Raw genomic sequence first — 23022 nt, 5'->3', positions numbered from 1 at the left:
TTTCCTTCTCCAGGGGATCTTCCTGACCCAGGGATCGAACCCGGGTCTCCAGCATTGCAGACAGACGCTTTCCCGTCTGAGCCACCGATTCATATTAACACAAGATTGTGTTTGTAACTATTTTTTCTCCCCTGTAGGAAAGTGTTGACTTACGACAGTCTTTCACATTGTTGAGAACAAAGATGATAGAAAACAAAATGAAATGTTTTCAGCACGTTTCCGCCCCCCTCGCTAGATTTAGGGACAAATGATATGAGTATTGATTAGAGTAAGTGAGAACCAGGAAGGTGCCTCCCCTGGATGATGATGCCTCCCACGGCCTCCACACCACACCAGCAGGAGGAAACAGGGAGTGGGGACCTGCGTTTTCGGTCAAGACCTCCACCCTCCCCTCCACTCTCCAACCTCATGGCCTGGCTGTCACCCGCTACCTAGAGACCTGAGGACTAATCTCATTATTCTCTTTTTTGGTGTGTCACTCACCATGAAGACGAGGAATCTCAGGACAGCCCTCAATGGCTGTTAAATAGTCCACATCTCCTCATATCCCTATTTCCAAGCCCCACAGCCACTCCTGCCCAACTCCTGAAATCATTCTTCTCTTCTTTCTGAAATTGACAGCCAGTCATCAGCATAACCAGAAACTCTCCTCTGGAAGTTCCCTTAACCTACTGTCCAGCTGAAATCTGTGTCCTGGGACAGGGCTTCCCTAGAGACCATCTCAGTGGTGACAGTCTCTATCCCCTTTCTTCTTGAGGCTATACTGTCCCATGATCTTGACTTTACAACATTATTATACCCTGATTTTTTTTTCTCCAAGCTCCTTCATTTAGGTTTTAATGGTCTTTTCTAGTTTTGTGGATTTAATATGACATGTGAAGTTTAAACCATTAGCAAATTGCCAATATAGTTTTTTGGATGGACTGATGCTGAAGCTGAAGCTCCAAATCTTTGGCCACCTGATGTGAAGAACTGACTCCTTGGAAAAGACTCTGATACTGGGAAAGATTGAAGGCGGGAGGAGAAGAGATGACAGAGGATGAGATGGTTGGATGGTTTCACCGACTCAATGGACAAGAGTTTGAGTAAACTCTGGGACTTGGTGATGGACAGGGAGGCCTGGCGTGCTGCATTCCATAGGGTCGCAAAGAGCTGGCCATGACTGAGTGACTGAACTGAGCTAAATATAGTTCAAATTAATAAAATCTGATGCAATTGGTCCAATTGTTTATTCAAACTTTTTTTAGCTAAAAGGAATCTCAAACTCACCATGACTAATCTGAAATCATCTTTCTTATTCTTTCTGAAACATCTGTTTCTTCTACACCATTCCCTCTGTTGCTATACAAAAAATGGAGTCATCACTGTTTCCCATTTCTCTAAAGTATTATGTTCAATACATTGTGAAATCCAGCCAGCTCTATTTTGAAATATATTTAGAACTGAAAACTTTCTCATTGCCTCTTTCACTACCAGCCTACTCCAAGTCATCAGCATCTGTTACATAGATTAATGAGATTAATGCAAAGAAAAATGAAATGGGTGAAATCATAGTGTACTAGACGTCATTCTCACATGTACATTTTCCTTATCCTCACCTACATTTTGAGTCCCGAGAGATTCTGTCACTACCTTCTAACAGTAAGAATATCTTCATTGATTGTATTCTGTTAAGTGCCAGGCAATGTCATTGCGTCCATTTTATAGATGGATAAACTGAGGCTAAGACACACTAGTTAACAGACAATGTCATTCTGGGAAAAAAAATGAATTCTTACTTGGTATAGCTGTAATGTCCTCTATGTGAGTAGACAACAAATATTGTATGAAAAGTTGGAGGAAGGCGTGAGTGGAATATGATAGTGGAAAAAATTTGGGGCAGAAGCAAATAAAATGCATCAGGATACAGGACATTCAATTTTCTAGTTACCTGGAATTCCTCTAATCTTCTTCTCAAATCAATGCATAGACGGTAACTGTGACCTATCCATAATACATAAAAGCCTGCAATGCCAGTTTGTATTATCTCTCCAGTTTGACAACGAGTTCAAGGGACAACTGATGGGCAAATGATATTGAGTAATACCCGAAGTCAGTCATGGTACGGGATGGAGCAGGAAGGTGCATCCAGATGTCTCTATTCTGAACTCACACTTTTAACTTTTTTTTTATTCTCTAGACATCTTTATTCCTTGTACAGGATTCACTACGGTATCCCAATCTGTGGAAATTACATATTCTTTGTATCCCATTATCCTTTGAGACTACTGAAGACTAGAAAATGATATACTAAACTATGTTTCAGTAGAATATAACACTGCTCGATACAATAGCAGTAATTGAAATGAAATGAAGTAATTTACAGGGACCTATTTTACTGAGTAAATATTCAATAAAGTGTATAAAAATTTGAATTGTGACGATAACATATCTAATTTAATAACAAATCCAGTGACTCTCTGTAAGTTGCCTTTTGTCTCTGAACTTTAATTTTGATAACTTATTAAGATAGAAGATAGGGTTGTATTATTTCCAAAATCATTTAAGCTAGAACAATCTATTTTTCACCAATGTTTCGAAATTACAGTTTGTTATTACGCCCATGTGAAATTCAAAGAATTTTGATACAAGGTATATACTGGACATAATGATAATTCTAACTCTGTTGCTAACAAGCTCCTCTTTTTTCTTGCTACAGGCTGTTCGCATACTGCACAAATGACCCCCAAGGAGAACAGTACGGTCGTGACTGAGCTCATTCTTGCCGGGATAACTGATGACCCACAACTGCAGATCCTGCTCTTCCTCACCTTCTCTCTCATCTACCTCCTCACCCTGGTTGGGAACCTGGGGGTGGTCACGCTGATCCTGCTGGACTCTCGTCTCCACACGCCCATGTACCTCTTCCTCAGCCAGCTCTCTCTGGTGGACTTCGGTTACTCCACAGCCGTCACTCCCAAAGTGATGGCAGGATTCCTCACAGGAGACAAGGTCATTTCCTACAATGCTTGTGCCACTCAGTTTTTTTTCTTTGCAGTCTTTCTCATTATGGAAAGTTCTCTCTTGGCCTCAATGGCCTATGACCGTCATGCAGCGGTGTGTAAGCCACTCCATTACACCACCATCATGACACCAAGGGTGTGCGCCTGGATTGTCATAGGGTTTTATGTCTTTGGTTTTCTGGAGGCCTCTGTGCACACTTGGAACACATTCAGTCTCTCTCTCTGCAGATCCAATGTGGTTGATCACTTTTTCTGTGATGTTACCCCCGTCCTGGCTCTCTCATGCTCAGACAGCAACAGAAGTGAGATCGTTTTATTTCTTTTGGTTGGCCTTTTGATGCCCTTCAGATGAGCGCATCCTCAGAATAGTGACAAAGATAAACAGGATGGCCTTTTCCACCTGTGCTTCCCACCTCACTGCTGTTTCCATCTTTTATGGGACAGCTTCCTTCATGTACCTAGAAACCAGCTCCCGCCATTCTATGGACACAGACAAAGTGGCTTCTGTGTTCTACGCCATAGTCATCCCCATGCTGAATCCGCCGATCTATAGCCTGAGGAACAAAGAGGTCAAGAAGGCGTTAAAAAAGGCTGTGGGGAAGGCAAAGTCTTCTATAAGATTCAAAATTTAATTAAATAGAAACACATTTCCTATGTACCAATCAAGCTAGGGAAAATATTGACTTGTTAGACCAACAGTTTTATAAATTATTGATGTACTTTCTCAAATCCTTTATTAAGTGTATGATGCAAATGGCTTACAAATATGATATCTCAAGAAAAATAGTTTAGGTAGTATCAACCTTGAACTCAGACATCTTATATAAAATTTCTCTTTAACTGCATTTCATTATTTCACATGATCAGCTCCACTCTCATTTCATTCAGTGTATATCAAGTAAATGCCCAAAGAAACATCATTTATGGAAACCTCATGTAAATCACACATTCATGAATGGACAAAAAATGGCTTCAGTATAAATGAGATTAGGCTATTAGAATGTATTTGTAGTATATATTATATAATTTAATAAAACAATGATTTTGGTGTCTGATAATGCATTCTTAAATATAAACTTGGTGCCAAATATCCTGGCTATCGTTTTATTGCTTAATGTTTTGTTTTCTTTTTTTTCCTATTTCAATGATAATAAGCATAATTATATGGTCATCTTTAACTTGCTCAATTTTCATATTTATCAGCTCATTATCCAGAATGTACATCTTCTTATGACAATTTGGGGGCTTCCTTGGTGGCTCAGATGGAAAAGAATCTGCCTGCAATGCAGGAGACCTGGGTTCAATCCCTGGGTCAGGAAGATCCCCTGGAGAAGGAAATGGCAACCCACTCCAGTATTCTTGCTGGAGAATCCCATGCACAGAGGAGCCTGGTGGGGTAGAGTCTACAGAGTCGCAAAGAGCCGAACGTGAGTGAGGGGATAACACTTTCATTTTCATGAAAATTTTAATTTAAAAATTAGACCAGAGTATAAGACAAGAAAAATAATAATATAGGCATATTTTAATTTATGGAAATAAAAATAACATTTGATTTTAAAATAAGATGACTCTATCATCAGGTATTCAGCCTAGGACACATTTTATTTCCCTTTATTCCTGTTTAAAGTCAGGCTGCCAACTTAGAGACTGGCATTTAAGCTCAAAGTAGAAGTTGGCCTGATTGGTCCTTGTCAATCTCTATGAATAATCTAGCCTATGCCTCAATTTTTGGATGTCAGAACACTACAAATCATTCTGTGTTATGACGACAATTACGAAGATATCTTTTAAAGAAATCTAAAGATTTAACAACATGATCAGATAAGATTTCTTTCATTTATTTTACATGAATTGCTCACCATCCAGAAATCAATCAATGTGGTAAACCACATTAGCAAAAGGAAAGATAAAAATCACATGATAATATCATGGATGCAAATGTCATGGGTATTTTGAAAGTAATTGCCTTAAATATGTGGATTTCTTTGGATAGTATAGCAATGTCAAAAAAACATTTGACAAAATTCATTTTCCATTCATGATATAAAATTATTATTAACGTGTGTATAGAGGGAACATATCTCAATGTGTAAAGGCCATTTTATGGAAAACTCACACCAACATAATACTCAACAGCAAAAATCTGAAAGCCTTCCAGGTTAATTTAAGTTTTTAATATGTGGTCTTGCAGGCTTCCTATTAGTCCAGTTTGTCTAACCAGCGGACAGGACTCATCTTCCTGGTGTCAGACCCCCAGGCTGGGGTACCGAACATGCGGCTACAACCACTTTCTCTCCAGGGAGGATCTTTGCCCTGTAATCCCCTCTTTTGAGGCCCTTTCCAGGGGCACAGGTCCCAAACTGTTTGTTTCTCTTCCCTTCCAATCTGATTCCGTATAGAACTTTCTTACAACCTTGGTTCTTCAAAGTCTTTCTGCCAGTCTCCACTTGGTTTTTGGTGAGTGTTGCTCCATGTGAAGATTTTTTTTTTTTTTTTAATTGGAGAATACTTGCTTCGGGCTTCCCCAGTGGCTCAGCTGGTAAAGAACACACCTCTTCCCCTGACATCTTGATTTCTTCTCTCAAATTAGTGGGGAAAAATTTTCCAGTCTGAAGCTAATTGTGATTCCTTCTGGCAGAACAATATTTGAGCTCTGCTTGTGTATGTACTGAGTTGCTACAATTGCGTCCGGCTTTTGCGACCTTATGGACTGTAGCCCACCAGGCTCCTCTGTCCATGGGATCTCCCAGGCAGGAGTACTGGAGTGGGCTGCCATACCCTCCTCCAGGGGATTTTCCCAACAGGGATCGAACTCATGTCTCTTTCATCTCCTGCATTGCTGCATTGGCAAGCAGGTTTTCTACCACTAGTACCACCTGGGAAAGCCTATATATATATACACACACACACACACACATATATATATATATATGTATGTATATGATCAGTTTGGTGTATATCAAATTTATACAATGTTATAGAACAATAATATTTCAATGAAGGTGGAAATAATAAAAGTAATCATCATTATTTAGAAGAAATTTGACAAACTCATCAGAGATCAGAATAGGATGTAATTTTCCCATTATACTTTGCATTTGAGTGGGGCTGTGTAGAATTATTTCCCACTACTTGTTTGGTTGCTGTATGTTTTCAGTTCAGTTCAGTTCAGTCAAGTACTCATGTCTGACTCTTTGTGACCCCATGGCCTGCAGTATACCAGTCCTCCCCGCCCATCTGTTTATTTTAGTTGAATACTTTAGGTTGTATATTTTAGGCTCCCTTAAAATCAGACTGATAAAATTCTAATTAAACTAACTTTTTGGATTGTGGCAGAGATCATATACATGCTTGCTATAAAAGTTTTCTTCCTACACACAAGGAAATTTCCTTGCAAATGTGATAGGAGTGTATGGTTATTATCCACCATGAATTTTTATCATACTCTTTCGTTTCACTTACAGAAACCTTTCGAGTCACGTGTGGAATATATCAGTGTTACTACGTGTAAGAATGAGAAGGTGTGGTCTCTCTTTACCACTTAGAAATGAATTACTTGGAAAACCACTCGATACTTATAAGACTGTAAGAAACCTGAGAAATATAGTTTCATCTAAAGGTATGAAATATACATAAAAGGGAAGCAAGATTATTATTGGGTTAGAATAAAGCTGGAATACTTGCCATTTGCTAGATTTTACTCCAATCAGGCTAAGATTTCCAAATTCAAGGGGAACAACAGGCACAGAAAGATATTTACTTCCAAAGGGAAAGAAAACCCCACAGGATTTATGGAAGTAATGTCTGAGGCTTTGTGGTTCGATGCCCAAGCCTTTGGTGTTTTCCTTCCGGCTCTGAGGTCCACATCAGTTGCCTCCAAGAGTGTTGCTCAGTTGTGTCCAACTCTGCAACCCCATGGACTGTACAGTCCTTTAATTCTCCAGGCCAGAATACTGGAGTGGGTAGGGGATCTTCCCAACCCAGGGATCGAACCCAGTTCTCCTGCATTACAGGCAGATTCTTTTCCAGTTGACCCACCAGGGACACCCTCCAAGATTGCTAATAGCCTCTTTTTCTTTATTTTTGAGAACAGATGGGTATACTGGAGAAGAAATACCAACTCAAACACCCATGACTTTCCTTAATTAGTTCCCTAAGTACTTGGTCCCCACAGGCAAGGTTTTAATTAAAATATTCAGTACATGAGGCCTGGGCCTGTGGATGGATCACAGGAGAGCTTGTTCCTGAGAGCTTCATGTCAGAGTAGTCCCCTTCAAGACATTTGTCATCAGACCCTTAAGTCCCAGTGTGTGTGTTAGTTGCTCAGTCTTATCCGACTCTTTGTGACCCCCTGGACTGTAGCCCACCAGGCTCCTCTGTCCATGGAATTCTCCAGGCAAGAATACTGGAGTGGGCTGCCATTCCCTTCTCCAGGGGAACTTCCCAACCCAGGGATCAAATCCGGGTCTCCGCATTGCAGGTGGACGCTTTACCTTCTGAGCTACTAGGGAAACCCCTTCAGTCCCAATCGGACTTTATTCAGTCTCACTAGAGTGAGAATAACCTGGTGCCCCGGGCACCTTGTTCACTTGATTTTATTTTATTGCAAGGGGGTCTCAGTGCTGGAGGCCTTTCCCTTCACAGTGACACTGCTGTAATACGTTAGTCAGAATGACCTTGGACAGCACTCTCTGATAACAGGAAGAATCTTTATGTAGACTGAGTGATTTACTGAGCATTTCACATCCTCCATCTTATTTCATCTCCAAACCACTGTATGAAACATCAAGGGTGGGAATCACTAATTCCATTAAAACAATACAGAAAGTGAGACTAAGGGTAGTGAAGGATTTCACTTTTGTTCCCCTCTGAAATGAGAAATCTAGAGTGGAGGACTTTGAGGTTTGAAGTGTAGTGTCAAGGAATCCACTTATGGTCCAAAAGTGAAAAGTGAAGTCGCTCAGTTGTGTCCGACTCTTTGCAACCCCATGGACTGTAGCCCACCAGGTTCCTCTCTCCATGGGATTTTCCAGGCAAGAATACTGGAGTGGGTTGGCATTTCCTTCTCCAAAAGGTGTATTCAAATTAATCAGATAAGATAATTCAGAAGGTGCAAACTTGTGGTTATAAAGTAAACAAATCATGGGTGGTATAATGTACAGCATACTAACTAAAGTTCATATTCCTATATTGCATGTTTGAACGTTTTTAAGTGAGCAGATCTTAAAAATCCTCATCACAAGGGAAAAAATTGTAACTATGTATCGGAATGGATGTTACCTAGACTTTTATGATCATCATTTTGCAATACATACAAATATCAAATCATTACATGGTACATCTGAAATTGATATAGTATGTCAATATTCCCTCTATTTAAAAGAGGTAATTTAGGACCATACAGAGGGGAAACCATAATCTGCTTCTCCTTTTAAGCTTTCATCCAACCTCATCCTGTAGGGTTGTTGGTTGTTATGGTGCTGTGACTTGAGTAGAAAAAAATCAGTAGAAAAGGAATTGGGATTGCATCTTGGAGTAGCTTTAGAAAATATTGACCATTTTCATATTTAAGCCATCCTGTCATTTTTTTTAACAGTTAGAAAATAAGTGTTTTATATTATCACGTGTTTGATACCTATATATAAGATATTCATTTCAATATATTTCAGTTCAAAAGGGAAGTTGTAGGACTTTGACACAAATTAATAACTGATACAGTTGGTTGAAATCTGCCTCTTGTTTCTATTCAACACACCAGCGTTTTATTTCATTTTTTTCTTTCATTTGGATTAGAGTTACCTCAGACTAAGTACTTAATTTTCCTTTTTTTGGTCCCCTACTATTGCAACTTTCATCCTTCACTTATTAAGTTGTACCTTAATATTTATTTTTCTTCATTATGAAAGAACTATATAGCAGTTTAATTCTGATTGATTCCCACCCCTTTTGCTCTTATTGTCAAATATTTTAAGTTTACATACAATTAAAACTTTAGAAGATTTTTAAACAATATTTAAAACACAATATGTTTATTTGTGTTATTGACATAGTTTTTTCCAGTATTATGTCTAACTTTCTCTTTTTTTCATTTTGGAACTTTTTCCTAGAAGAACCTCCTTTGGTATTTCTGTCAGGATAGACCTACAGGCAATTAGGTCATTCCACTCAACCCTGAATTGGTTGCTTATGTTGAGAAAGCTGCATTCATTCTCACTGTGGCTCTTGCCAAAATAACGGTTAGTTTTCTTCTCTGGTTGTTTTTCATATTTACTTTTTTACTTTCATTAAATGAAAATATCATGATGAATCTGAGGAACTCAGGAGTATTTTGAATTACGTTGCTACATTTATTCTCAAACTTATGCTATATAAATTCCCTGGTGGCTCAGATGGTAAAGCGTCTGCCTACAGTGCAGGAGACCCAGGTTCGATCCCTGGGTCGGGAAGATTCCCTGGAGAAGGAAATGGCAACCCACTCCAGTACTCTTGCCTGGAAAATCCCATGGATGGAGGAGCCTGGTAGGCTACAGTCCATGGGGTGGCAAAGAGTGGGACACGACTGAACGACTTGACTTTCACTATGCTGTATACAGTTTATAGGAGTTCCTTTACAAGTAGGTCCAGAATTAAATAAAGTTGGGAAAACATTGGATTTGCCAAATCTAAACTTAACTTTAGAATCACAGATAAATAATACCCATGAAAGTGTTACACAGTATATTAAGAATACTTGAAAAAATATCACCATATTAAAGAACTAGATGCCCATGGATCAATTTTTGAGACAAGCAGTCTCACTGTGATCCACTTCTACCATATACCCACTGTTCTGTGGTGTGTATGCACACCCTTCCTAGGAGAAGAGCATGAAGTTTAAATGTCATACATGGGATTTTTGTAGCTTGGTTTCTCACATGTACCTGCTGTGTGTTCTTTGGAAGTTACTTAACTTCTCAAATGTGTCTTTTTTTTTCTTATTTTTAAAAGATGATAGTAATAATGTCTATATGGGGATTTTTGTGAGTACTGTATTAGATTTAGCCTGACATATAATATATGCTTAGCAGTCATACATATGTTATGCAAATAACATAATCTACATTATAGATAAGTTAAAGTGTCAGTCACTCAGTTGTGTCTGACTCTTTGTGATCCCATGGACTATACAGTCCATTAATTCTCCAGGCCAAAATACTGGAGTGAGTAGCCTTTCCCTTCTCCAGGGAATCCTCCCAACCCAGATTTGAATCCAGGTCTCTTGCATTGCAGGAGGATTTTTTTTACCAGCTGAGCCCCCAGTGAGCCCATATAATATATGTATGCACACACGTATCATTGTAGCCACATGTTCCGGGAAATAAACTCACTCAGAAGGACAATGCAGATAGACAATGCAGTTTATTTCACCAGTGGACCCAAGGCAGAGTTTCCTCTTAGCCAAGGACCCCAAAGAGTTTTTGTGAAAGCCTTATATACCCTAAGTGTATAAGGTTCCCTGAAACTAGTCTGAACAAAGGAAAAAGAAAGATACAATCAAAGTTAACCTGTAATTCATATGCCTTAAGCCTAGGTAGTTAACACTGGACAATTATCAATGGGCCTGTGGTCATACCCAAATAAGCATAATAGAATGTATGATTCTATTCGGTTACACAGATAATGCTTCCCTGGTGGCTCAGATGGTAAAGTATCTGCCTGTAACGCGGGAGACCTTGGTTCGATCCCTGGGTCGAGAAGATCCTCTGGAGAAGGAAATGGCAACTCACTCCAGTACTCTTGCTTGGAAAATTCCATGGACGGAGGAGCCTGGTGGGTCCATGAGGTGGGACCATGGGGTCGCAAAGAGTCGGACACGACTGAGCGACTTTAATTTCAATTTACACAGATAATTAGGGTATTCTTTAGGGCGATGGAGAGCCCTGGGGCTCTTCCTTCCAGGGGCCTGGCTTTCCAGTTGCTGTGTTGTTTCCATAGGTACTGGGCATAGAGCTCAGAGTCCACAGTCCAGCCCAAGATGGAGTCCCGCTCTCGAGATAGAGCCTGTTCTATTTCCCCCTTCAACATATATACGTTACACTGTTAATGAAGACAGCATTGCAGTCATTCTAAACGCTAATAGCAACTGACTTGTAATTTTCTGACCATAATCATCACTTTTTATTTGCAGCATAATAATTTGTATGCACGTTTTATATTCCAATTTAAAGCGTAAGCGTCTATGTTTTCTGGGGAAAAAAAAGGATTTAATATGTTGTGCGTTCTTAAGGGAGACTTAATAAAAGAATAACAATAAGCATAATAACATTTTTGAGTGATTATCACTTTAGGCACTATAATGAGACTATATATAAAAGTTGCTTTCCAAGTATATTATGATACAGTGATGTATACAGTAGTACCATGTCTATGTTACCTAAATGTTTAGGGTTTCATAGTACAAAATGGAAAATCTGGTATTTAAATCTAGATATGCCTGTGTGCACTTTATATCCTTACATCTCTAACAGTCTATAGTCCAACCATGGACTTAGAAGAAAGATTCTAATGCATTTCTAGTAATGAGAGTAGCAGCTATTTCTACCAGGATGAAAACAATAAACAACAAACACTGGTAGTCTAAGATGGTCTCAATACTCTGGTGCATGAGAATTCCATTAGTCATGCCTCCGTAGTGTAGACATGAATTACTCAAATTGTTACCGAGTCTAAGCTTGCTCTGCTAGATGCATGAATTGGAGAGAATGAATTACAGGCCAGTGAATCAGAGAGAGCTGAGTGATTGAGAAGATACAGACTAATGTCTCAAAATAACCGTTTTATGGGGTCTGGATGCCAGGTTCTTTTATGGATCAGGAAACAAAGAAAAAAGTCCATTAATCTTGCAAATATATCCTAGGATGGCAAGCATCAGGCAGGGAGTGTGTTAATTTCTTCCTTCCTGACATCTCCAGATGGACAAAGTTCTGAACAAAGGCTTTTAGATCAACAGTCAGGCAGAGGAGCAGGATTCTCTGAGGCAGGCCATTATGTATGATTTTAATGACAAAAGCATCTAAAACAAAGTCAAAAAAGCAGAATCTGAACTGATTTTTCCATGCAACACAATATGACAAGGAAAATTCTAGGAATTACTGCACTGGGGCTTTTAAAACTGATAGGCTATAAGAAATGGATTTTAGGAATGATGGATTCTCCTTGAGAAATAGGTTATGGCTTGGCACACAACGATGCATGTCTCCAAATTAGTGGGAATAAAATGTACACCAATCTGAACCTAACTGTTAGTCCCAGTGGTTTTTGCTTTATGCAGGACAAGATTTGAGTTATTCTTACCAGTTGTCCATGCTGGTCCTATGGTCCACACCAATCATTCCTCCCGATAATTTTGGTGTTTGGGATGGGCATTTTTGTTTGTTTGTATTTGTTTATGAACTTTTGTTCTGGTGAGGACATTGAAAACAAACTTTCAAGGAACAAGTATTGCTAACTGTGCTGCGGTCCCTCTGGCTTCTTTTGATTCTGCCAACTTCTTTAACAACTTGAAGACACTGTAGCTTTTCACTCTGTTTGGGCAATCCTTCCTATGCGATGGAGAAGGAAATGGCAGTGCACTCCAGGATTCTTGCCTGGAGAACTGCATGAAACAGAGGAGCCTAGCAGGCTATAGTCCACGGGATCGCAAGGAGTCAGACACGATTGAATGACTATCACTCACTCTTACTATGTCTATCCATCCTTCATGTATTGGCTGAGGTGCTGATTCTCCTGAGAAAACCTTCTGCCTGTCATTGAAAGTATGTTTTATGGGACTTCCCTATAGTAGTCACTGGTTAGAAATCCAGCTTGCAACTGCCTTGCAATTTAGGCAACAGATTCGATCCCTGGTCCGAGATCTAAGATCCCCCATGCAGAGGAGCAACTGAGCCCACTTGAAACAACGAAAGATCCCGCCTTGTGCAATGAAGATCCACGTGCCAACTAAGATCCAACACAGTCAGATAAACGAAGATTTGCAAAAGTAGATTTTCATTATTCATTCTCATGTGGGCATCTTGTTCTATTTATAATTGTGTACCCTTGTATGTGAGTTTGCTTAATGTTTGTCTTCTCCTATAAACCTAAGCATGTGAGACTATGAACATGCTTGTTTTCTATGGTTATGGCCAGGACTATGCCTAGACTCATCTGGGACCAATACACAATTGAATGAATGAATGAATAATTCCTGTCAATGGTGCAAATGTTTGAGATGAATTAAGGCATGCAATTCTGTCTGAAATCAATTTGGCTTAATAACAGACTTCTGTCTGTTATTCCATGTTTATGCCAATATTCGGCCCTAGAAGTAACAGTGTAACTTGATTTTAGCATCATCAAAGAGAATTAATACAAGTTATGGTAATACACTCACAGTCTACCTCAGCAAGCAGAACTGGATTCCTATGCACACATTCATCACTTTTTGTCCAGTAGTCTGAGGTAAGGACCTATTGTTGCTCTCATGGGAGCTTTGTCTTCTGAGAGTTCCATGGGTGTATAACTCTCTTTTTCAGTTCCCAAGCACATTTGACTTTATATGTAAAAGGCCAAGTGCCAGAGTTCCTTAACCATTCATTCATTCAACTGATTGTCAGTGGTGGCTGTTACCTTCTATGGCATCTCCCCGGAGTGAGATCTCCCCAAACTGGGAGCCTGCAGTAACAACCAGGGCAAATACCTGCAAGTACTCATGACTTTGCTTATGATGATCGCCATTTTCAGGACACTACAGGGATTGTCTTCTTTTCTCATGACAGCAGTGGTCTTTCAGCAAGGGTGTTGTCTGGGGCTGCCTTTCTAATATCTCCATTTTATAAATGAGCACATAGTGACATAAAGCAATTAAGTGACTTATCTGAGGAGACAGATCAGCAACTCTTACCGTACAATCATGTTAGCTACTTCTGTGGCATTGCTTTTTTTCTGAATCTCTCTTTGTTCTGAAGAACTTTTCCCCTTTGATTAAAGACTAAGAAGAACATCTCAATTGAGTGTTTCTCGTCTTTTATGAATTGAATTTCTGATTTGAGTCTCATATGTGAAATCAGTGAATTTGCTTATTCGTTTTTCAGGGAGCCAGGTAAGCCTCTGATCAAATTTACAATTTGTATAAATTCTCAGGGCCAGAGGTAACCAGGAAAATATATCAAGGTGCCTATTTCCCTCTTGATTTATTCATAACTGAATACTGAATGTTTTGAATGTCACTATATGTCTGTGATTTTTAATGACAGACTGAGTCACAAATAACATGGAAATTCTTAAGGAGGATATGTATTTATCTTGCAAAAAAATAATAAATAAAGGAACAAGAGGATCCTGAGTCCCTGCTTTGCCATACATGAGCTTGTAGAGCTTGGATAAGTTGTTAAACCTTTTTCAATTTTAGGTTCCTCTCTTGGAGTATGGTAATATTAGCTATGCTGGCTAATCCCAAGTTCTTTGAGAGTATCAAATTGGATCTCAATTTGAAATTTTATTATAATTTGGAGAGTACTTAACAACATTAATGAAAAAGAGAAGGAATAGAGAAAAATAAGATAAGGGGGACCCTGGCTAAGTGACCAACTATAAAAATGCACTGAAAGGAGAGGTGTAAAAATCACACTAGAATAAAGAATATATGGGAATGAGGGATCCTGGACTTTAGTTTTTATTCTGAAGATTTGCTGGCATTAGGCACCTAGATTGATTAACTATTAGATGCATTGGCCAGTGAACTATAGCATAAATAAATGAGACCATGGTACCACCCCACTGGCTTGAGGGACAAAAACAGTGCTCTCTGCTTGGGAATAAAGAATAGAAATATCTGAAATAATCAACATTTTATATGTTTCTTTTGGTCTTCTATACTTTCTGACCAGGGAATATGTTTTTTATATCATTCCAGACCTCATGTATTGTAAGGACTTGGTAGCTGGAGAAAGAATGAATGTTGGATGAATTACTGAACAAATTCTAGCATTTAATGTGGCTTATTAATTGGCATTATTCAAAACTTATGTAACTTTCAAATGTAGATGTATCCTTTCCTTTCCTTTTCTTTCTTGATAGAGGGAAGAGGAATTTGATTATAAACATGTGCATATAGTCCTTGTTATTCAAATTGGATTCAGAAAGAAAGTACATTAGCTAAATTCCCAACAGCTAATTGTATATTCGATTCCAAAAGTCCATGCTCTTTATTTCTCCACATTACTTGTGAATAACACACTCACTAATTAGTCATTCATGAATCAGCTCAGTGCAGTTGCTCAGTAGTGTCTGACTCTTTGTGACGCCATGGACCACAGCATGCCAAGCTTCCCTATCCATCATCAACTCCCCAAGCCTATGCAAACTCATGTTTTCAAGTCGGCAATGCCATCCAGCCATCTCATCCTCTGTTGTCCCCTTCTCCTCCCACCTTCAATCTTCCCCAGCATCAGAGTCTTTCCCAATGAGTCAGTTCCTCACATCAGGTGGCCAAAGTACTGGAGTTTCAGCTTCAGCATCAGTCCTTCCAGTGAATATTCAGGACTGATTTCCTTTAGGATGGACTGGTTGGATCTCCTTTCAGTCCAAGGGACTCTCAAGACTCTTCTCCAACACCACAATTCAAAAGCATCAATTCTTCGCCGCCCTGGTTTCTTTATTCATTCATAAATAGACCAATATAATGAAAAACATTTCTGTGCCCAGAGCTGGGGTAGAGAGATTACATATAAAATATAAGGAGAATATTTCAAAAACTCAAGCTTTGATTCAAAATGACATTACTTCAAATACCAGCTCTGCTATTAGATAGTTTAATGGATTTCATTGCATTACTCCTTGTCAGCAAGCTTCAGTTTCCCCATATGTTAAATGGGAATAATATCTCACATGGTTGGATGATAAATCAATGGAAGCATAGCATGCATGTGGCTCCCTGAAAATAGTAAGTTCACACATTGGAGAGGGAAATGGCCACCCACTCCAGTGTTCTTGCCTTGAGAATCCCAGGGACGGGGGAGCCTGGAGGGCTGCCATCTATTGGGTCACACAGGGTCGGATATGACTGAAGTGACTTAGCAGCAGCAGCAGTAGTTTCTAGCTACCGAAGTTTAGTTCATTATTTAAGTTTGTACATCTGCTTACACAGTATTGAAGTCCTATATGGGAGATACAGCTTAAATTAAGACAAAACAAATTATTATAAGTAACCAGATGGTCAGTGGTGCTCCATAGGTTGTAACAGAATGGCAGTGTCTAGAGAGGAGCAGGTTTTGAAGACTTCATGGAAGCTTTGAAACTCATGCTATTCTTTGAAGAACAAATTTGAATTGTACTAAGGGCACAGGACATCTTTTATCCTTTTACATTATGTCCTGAACATCCAATATGTGGTGACCCAATCCCCCTCCCCCCCAAAAAACTAAAAAAGATTGCTAAAAGGTCAATACATGATTTAAACACATTTTATAATTCTACCTTTTCAGTAGATTAATGTTAACACACGAATGTGCTTGAAACTATTTTTTCTCCCCTGTAGGAAAGTGCAGGATTAAGACTGACTCCTTCATTTTGTTGAGAATAAAGATGGTTAAAAACACACACACACACACACAAAATGAAATGCTTTCAGTACATTCTACCCCCAGATTTAGGGACATCTAATATGAGTATTGATTAAGGTAAGTAGGATCCAAGAGGGAGTCTTCTCTGAATGATAATGCCTCCCGGTGCCTCCCTACCACCAGCAGCAGGAGTACAGAGAGAATGGACAGCTACAGGCTCCTGTCAAGACCTTCACCCTCCCCTCCCACCCCACAGCCTCATAGCCTGGTTGGCACCCTCTAGACAGTCTAATCTAGAGATTAGACCTGAGGACTAATCTGATTCTCTTTACTGGTGTGTCATTCACCAAGCTGAGGAATTCAAGTCAGCCCTAAACTCATGTTAAATAATGTCCACATCTCTTCATATCCCTCTTTCTAAACCCAGAAGTCACTCCTGCCCAAATCCTGAAATCACTCTATTCCTTCTGGAATTTACAGAAGGATTTACATTTATCAGCATAACCAGGATATCTGGAAGTTCCCTTTACCAACTTGTCCACCTGAAATCTGCATCCTGGGACAGGGCTTCCCTCACAGCCATCTCTGTGCTGCCAATTTTCTCTCCCACTTTCCTTTTAATGCTGTATTGTTCCATGTTCTTAAATTTGTAACATTATCATACTCTGATTTTTTTCTCCAAACTCTTTCCTTTAATGGTCTGATTTACCTGTGTGGATTTAATATGATATATGAAGGTTAAACCAGTTGCAAATTGCCAATATAATTAGAATTAATAAATTCTGGTGCAACCAGTCCAATTGTTTATGCAACCCTTCTAAGTTAGACAGCCAAGAAGAATCTCCAACTCACCATGGCTAATCTGAAATCATCATTCTTGTTCTTCCTCAAACATCTACTTCGTCTACTCCATTCCCTTCATGATTTATATGAACAAATGGAATCATCATTTTCCCCTCTTTCTCTAATATCCTACATTTACTACATCAGGAAATCCAGCAAGCTCTACTTTATAGAAATATATGTAGAGTCTGGTAATTTCTCCTTGCCTTTCTCTCTACCACCCTGTTCTACACCATCATTATCTATTGTGTAGATTAATGAGATTAATGCAGAGAAAATGAATTGGGTGAAATTATAGCATCTCAGACTTCATTCTTGACATGGGAGCTTTCCTTTACCTCAGAAATCTATTTCCTTAATGTCAGGACCTTATATTTTAGGTCCCTTGATAGATTCCATCACTATCTTCTAACTGTAAGATTATCTGCATTGATTGAATCCTACTAAGTGCCAGGAAATATTGTTGCATCAACTTTAGATATGGAGAAACCGAGGCTCAGAAACCCTAGCTAATACACAGGATGATTCAGAAAATAAATTAATTCATACTTGGTATAGCTGTGCTGGCCACTATCTGAGTAGAAGAGAAATACTGTGTGACAGTTAGAGGAAGGCATAAATGGAATATGACAGTGGAAGTAATCTGGAACAGAAGCAAATGGAGTGAGTGAGGACATAAGATGTTTGATTTACAGTTATCTGGAATTCCTCGATCACAACATCCACTCCTATAATCAATACAGAAACAAATAACTCTGTCCTAGTCATAGTGTGTAAAAGCCTACCATGCCAGGTTTCATTGTCACTCCAGTTTGATGATGAGTTCAAGAAAAAAACTGATGGACAAATGGTGTTGAGTGATACCCAGAGTCAGTCATCTAGGACAGGATGGAGCAGGATTGTGGACCCAGATGTCTCTAGCTTGGAACCACTTTTTTAATGTTTATTCTCTGGATGTCTTTATTCTTTCTACAGGATTTTCTACAGTAGCCTACTGTGTTGGAATTATACATTCTATGTATCCTATTGACCCAGGGGTCTGGATCAGATGGTAAAGAATCTGCCCAAAATACAGGAGACCCAGGTTTTGTTCCTGGGTCTGGAAGATCTCCTGGAGAAGGGAATGGCTACCCACTCCAGTATTCTTGCCTGGGAGATCCCATAGACAGAGGAGCCTGGCAGGCTAAGGCCATAGGGTCAAAAGAGTTGGAAATGACCGAGCAACTGAGCATGTTTCCTATTATCCTCTGAGGCTACTGAAGACTCAATTCAGTTCAGTCACTCCATCATGTCCGACTCTTTGCGGTCTCATGGACTTCAGCATGCCAGGCCTCCCTGTCCATCACCAACTCCTGGACTTTCTCAAACTCAAGTACATTGAGTCGGTGATGCCACCCAACCTCTCATCCTCTGTCGTCCCCTTCTCCTCCTGCCTTCAATCTTTCCCAGCATCAAGGTCTTTTCAAATGAGTCAGTTCTACACATCAGGTGGCCAAAGCATTGGAGTTTCAGCTTCAGCATCAGTCCTTCCAAAGAATATTTAGGGTTGATTTCCTTTTGGATTGACTGGTTTGATCTCCTTGCAGTCCAAGGGACACTCAAGAGTATGTCCAACACCACAGTTCAAAAGCATCAATTCTTCAGTGCTCACCTTTCTTTATAGTCCAAATGTCACATCTCTACATGACTAATAGAAAAACCATAGCTTTGACTAGACGGACTTTTGTTGGCAAAGTAATGTCTCTGCTTTTCGATATGCTGTCTAGTTTGGTCATAGCTTTTCTTCCAAGGAGCAACAATCTTTTAATTTCATGGCTGCAGTCACCATCTGCAGTGATTTTGGAGTCCAAAAAAATAAAATTTGTCAGTTTCCATTGTTTCCCCATCTATTTGCCATGAAGTGATGGGACCGGATGCCATGATCTTAGTTTTCTAAATGTTGAGTTTTAAGCCAGCTTTTTCACTCTCCTCTTTCACTTTCATCAGGAGGCTCTTTAGTTCCTCTTCACTTTGTGCCATAAGGGTGGTGTCATCTGAATAGCTGAGGTTATTGATAATTTCTCCCAGCAATCTTGATTCTAGTTCATGCTTCATCCAGCCCAGAGTTTCTCATGATGTACTCTGCATATAAGTTAAATAAGCAGGGTGACGATATACAGCCTTGACATACTCCTTTCCCAGTTTGGAACCAGTCTGTTGTTCCTTGTTCAGTTCTAACTGTTGCTTCTTGACCTGTATACAGATTTCTCAGGAGGCAGGTAAGGTGGTCTGGTATTCCCATCTCTTTAAGAATGTTCCACAGTTTGTTGTGATCCACACAGTAAAAGGCTTTGGCATAGTCAATAAAGCAGAAGTAGATGTATTTGTGGAACACTCTTGCTTTTTCAATGATCCAATGGATGTTGGCAATTTGATCTCTGGTTCCTCTGCCTTTTTTAATACTGCTTGAACATCTGGAAGTTCACAATTCACGTATTGTTGAAGATTGGCTTGGAGAATTTTGAGCATTACTTTGCTAGCATGTGAGATGAGTGCAATTGTGTGGTAGTTTGACCATTCTTTGGCATTGCCCTTCTTTGGGATTGGAATGAAAACTGACCTTTTCCAGTCTTGTGGCCACTGCTGAGTTTTCCAAATTTGCTACCATATTGACTGCAGCACTTTCACAGCATCATCTTTTATGATTTGAAATAGCTCAGCAGGAATTTCAACACCTCCACTAGCTTTGTTCATAGCGATACTTCCTAAGGCCCACAACCATTTTGCCTTTTTGCATTTGTTTCTCTTGGGGACGATCTTGACCACTGCCTCTTGTATAATGTCATGAACCTCTGTCCATAGTTCTTCAAGCACTCAGTCTATCAGATCTAAGCCCTTGAATCTGTTTGTCACTTCTACTGTATATTCATAAGGGATTTGATTTAGGTCATGCATGAAAGGTCTAGTGGTTTTCTCTTCTTTCTTCAATATAACTCTGAATTTTGCAATAAGGAACCTAGAACATAATATATTAAGACTTCTGTTGTTAGAAGATCAATTATATTCCCCTTGATACAATAGTAGTGAAATGAAGTAAATTGCAGTAACCTATTTTATTACATGACTATTCTGTATCAGTTTTTAAAGTCTGACTTGTGATGCCAACATATCTCATTTAGTAAAAATCTTGTAATTTTTCATATGTGTCACTCAGTCGTAGCCAACTCTTTGCAACCCTGGACTTCCTACCAGGCTCTTCTGTCCAGTGGATTTTCCAGGCAAGAATACTGGAGTGGGTTGCCATTTCCTTCTCCAGGAGATCTTCCTAACCCAGGGATTAAACCTCGGTATCCTGCATTGTAGGCAGACGTTTTACCATCTGAGCCATGAGGGAAGTCATTTTCATAAGTTACCTCTTTTTCTGAACTTAAATTTTTATCAATTACTAGGTTAGAAGATTGGGTTGTACTATCTACAAACTCTTTCAAGCTAGAATAGTCTATTTTCCTATTGTTGTTGCTATTTAGTCTCTAAGTCATAACTGATTCTTTGGAACTCCATGGACTATAGCCCTCCAGGCTCCTCTGTCCATGAGATTTCCCAGGCAATAATACTGGAGTAGGTTTCAATTTCCTTCTTCAGAGGATTTTCTCAGCCTAGGGATTGAACCTGCATCTCCTGTGTGACAGGTGGATTCTTTACCACTGAGCCACTTGGGAAGCCTATCAGTTTAAAAATGATGTTTTGTTATTGGGCTAGTGAAATTTACAGAATTCTGATATAAAATATTCAGCTCAGTTCAATTCAGTTGCTCAGTCATGCCTGACTGTTTGCGACCCCATGGACTGCAGCATGCCAGGCTTCACTGTCTATCACCAATTCCCAGAGTTTGCTCAACCTCATGCCCATCAAGTCAGTGATGCCTTCCAACAATCTCATCTTCTGTTGTCCCCTTCTTCTCCTGCCTTCAATCCTTCCAAGCATCAGGGTCTTTTCCAATGAGTCAGTTTTTTGCATCAGGTGGCCAAAGTATTGGAACTTCAGTTTCAGCATCAGTCCTTGCAATGAATATTCAGGGCTGATTTCCTTTAGGATGAACTGGTTGGATCTCCTTGCAGCCCAAGGGATGCTCAAGAGTCCTCTCCAACATCATAGTTCAAAAGTATCAATACTTTGGCACTCGGCTTTCTTTATCGTCCAAGTCCACATCCATACACTGGACACTATAATAGTTTTGACTCAGTTACTTAACAGTTCCTTTTTTTCCCCTTATTGCTATAGGACACTCACAAAATGTACAACTGACCCTAAAGAAAAACAGTACGTTCGTGACTGAGTTCATTCTTGCCGGGATAACTGGTGACCCACAACTGCAGATCCCACTCTTTCTCGTGTTCACGCTCATCTACCTCCTCACTCTGGTTGGGAACCTGGGGGTGATCACGCTGATCCTGCTGGACTCTCGTCTCCACACCCCCATGTACTTCTTCCTTAGCAATCTCTCTCTGGTGGAATTTGCTTACTCCACAGCCGTCACTCCCAAAGTGATGGCAGGATTCCTCATGGAAGACAAGGTCATTTCCTACAATGCTTGTGCCGCTCAGTTTTTCTTTTTTGGTGGCTTTCTCATTATGGAAACTTTTCTCTTGGCCTCAATGGCCTATGACCGTCATGCAGCGGTGTGTAAACCACTCCATTACACCAACATCATGACACCAAGAGTGTGTGCCTGGATGGTCGTAGGATGCTATGTTCTTAGTTTTCTAGAGGCCTCTGTGCACACTTGGAATGCATTCAGTCTCTCTTTCTGCAGAACCAATGTGATTGATCACTTTTTCTGTGATTCTATTCCTCTCCTGGCTCTCTCATGTTCAGACAACAAGAGAAGTGAGATGGTGTTTTTCAGTTTGGCAGGCTTTAATATCATCGTTTCTGTCCTGGTCATCCTGATCTCTTACCTGTTTATCTTTGTCACTATTCTGAGGGTGCGCTCATCAGAAGGACATCAGAAGGCCTTTTCCACCTGTGCTTCCCACCTCACCGCCATCTCCATCTTCTATGGGGCAGGCGCCTTCATGTACCTACAGCCCGGCTCCCGCCATTCCATGGACACAGACAAAATGGCGTCTGTGTGCTACGCCGTGGTCATCCCCATGCTGAATCCACTGATCTATAGCCTGAGGAACAGAGAGGTCAAGAGTGCCTTAACAAAGGCTGTGGAAAAAGCAACATCTTCTATAAAATTCATATTTTGATTATATAGATACAACAATAAGGTGGTTTCATACAGGTCAGATCAAGTTAGGGGAAGTGTTGTTAGGCCAACAACATGCAAATTTTGAGTACTTTCTCGAGTTCTTTATTAAGTCTATGATACAAATGACTTAAAAATATGATATCTCAGGAATAATAGCTTAGGAATATCAACCTTGAACCTAGAAGTCTTAGTACATAGTTTCTTCTTAGTTACATTTCATTATTTCTCATGATCATCCCCACTCTCATTTTAGTCAATGCATATTTAAATACATGCCCAAAGAAACATCATTTATGCAATCCAGTGTAACTCACACATTCATGAGTGACAGAAAGATGAGTTCAAAGATGAATGGGACTAG

The 23022-nt window shown here is 39.7% G+C and overlaps 1 non-coding gene and 2 pseudogenes across 1 annotated transcript; all 3 read left to right on the top strand.

Annotated features, from left to right (window-relative positions):
• The first annotated feature begins 2718 nt into the window (after nucleotides 1-2718).
• LOC122678174 lies at nucleotides 2719-3634 on the top strand (annotated as a pseudogene).
• Nucleotides 3635-9376: 5742 nt separating this feature from the next.
• Nucleotides 9377-9448, top strand: TRNAC-ACA. Its single transcript has one exon. It is a non-coding gene; the product is annotated as a tRNA-Cys (tRNA).
• An 8596-nt stretch (nucleotides 9449-18044) lies between these two features.
• Nucleotides 18045-22645, top strand: LOC122703380 (annotated as a pseudogene).
• The last annotated feature ends 377 nt before the right edge of the window (nucleotides 22646-23022 follow it).

This window comes from Cervus elaphus, chromosome 1 (assembly GCF_910594005.1).
Source record: "Cervus elaphus chromosome 1, mCerEla1.1, whole genome shotgun sequence".
Taxonomy (NCBI): Eukaryota; Metazoa; Chordata; class Mammalia; order Artiodactyla; family Cervidae; genus Cervus; species Cervus elaphus.
This window is presented reverse-complemented; position numbering and strand designations above follow the sequence as displayed.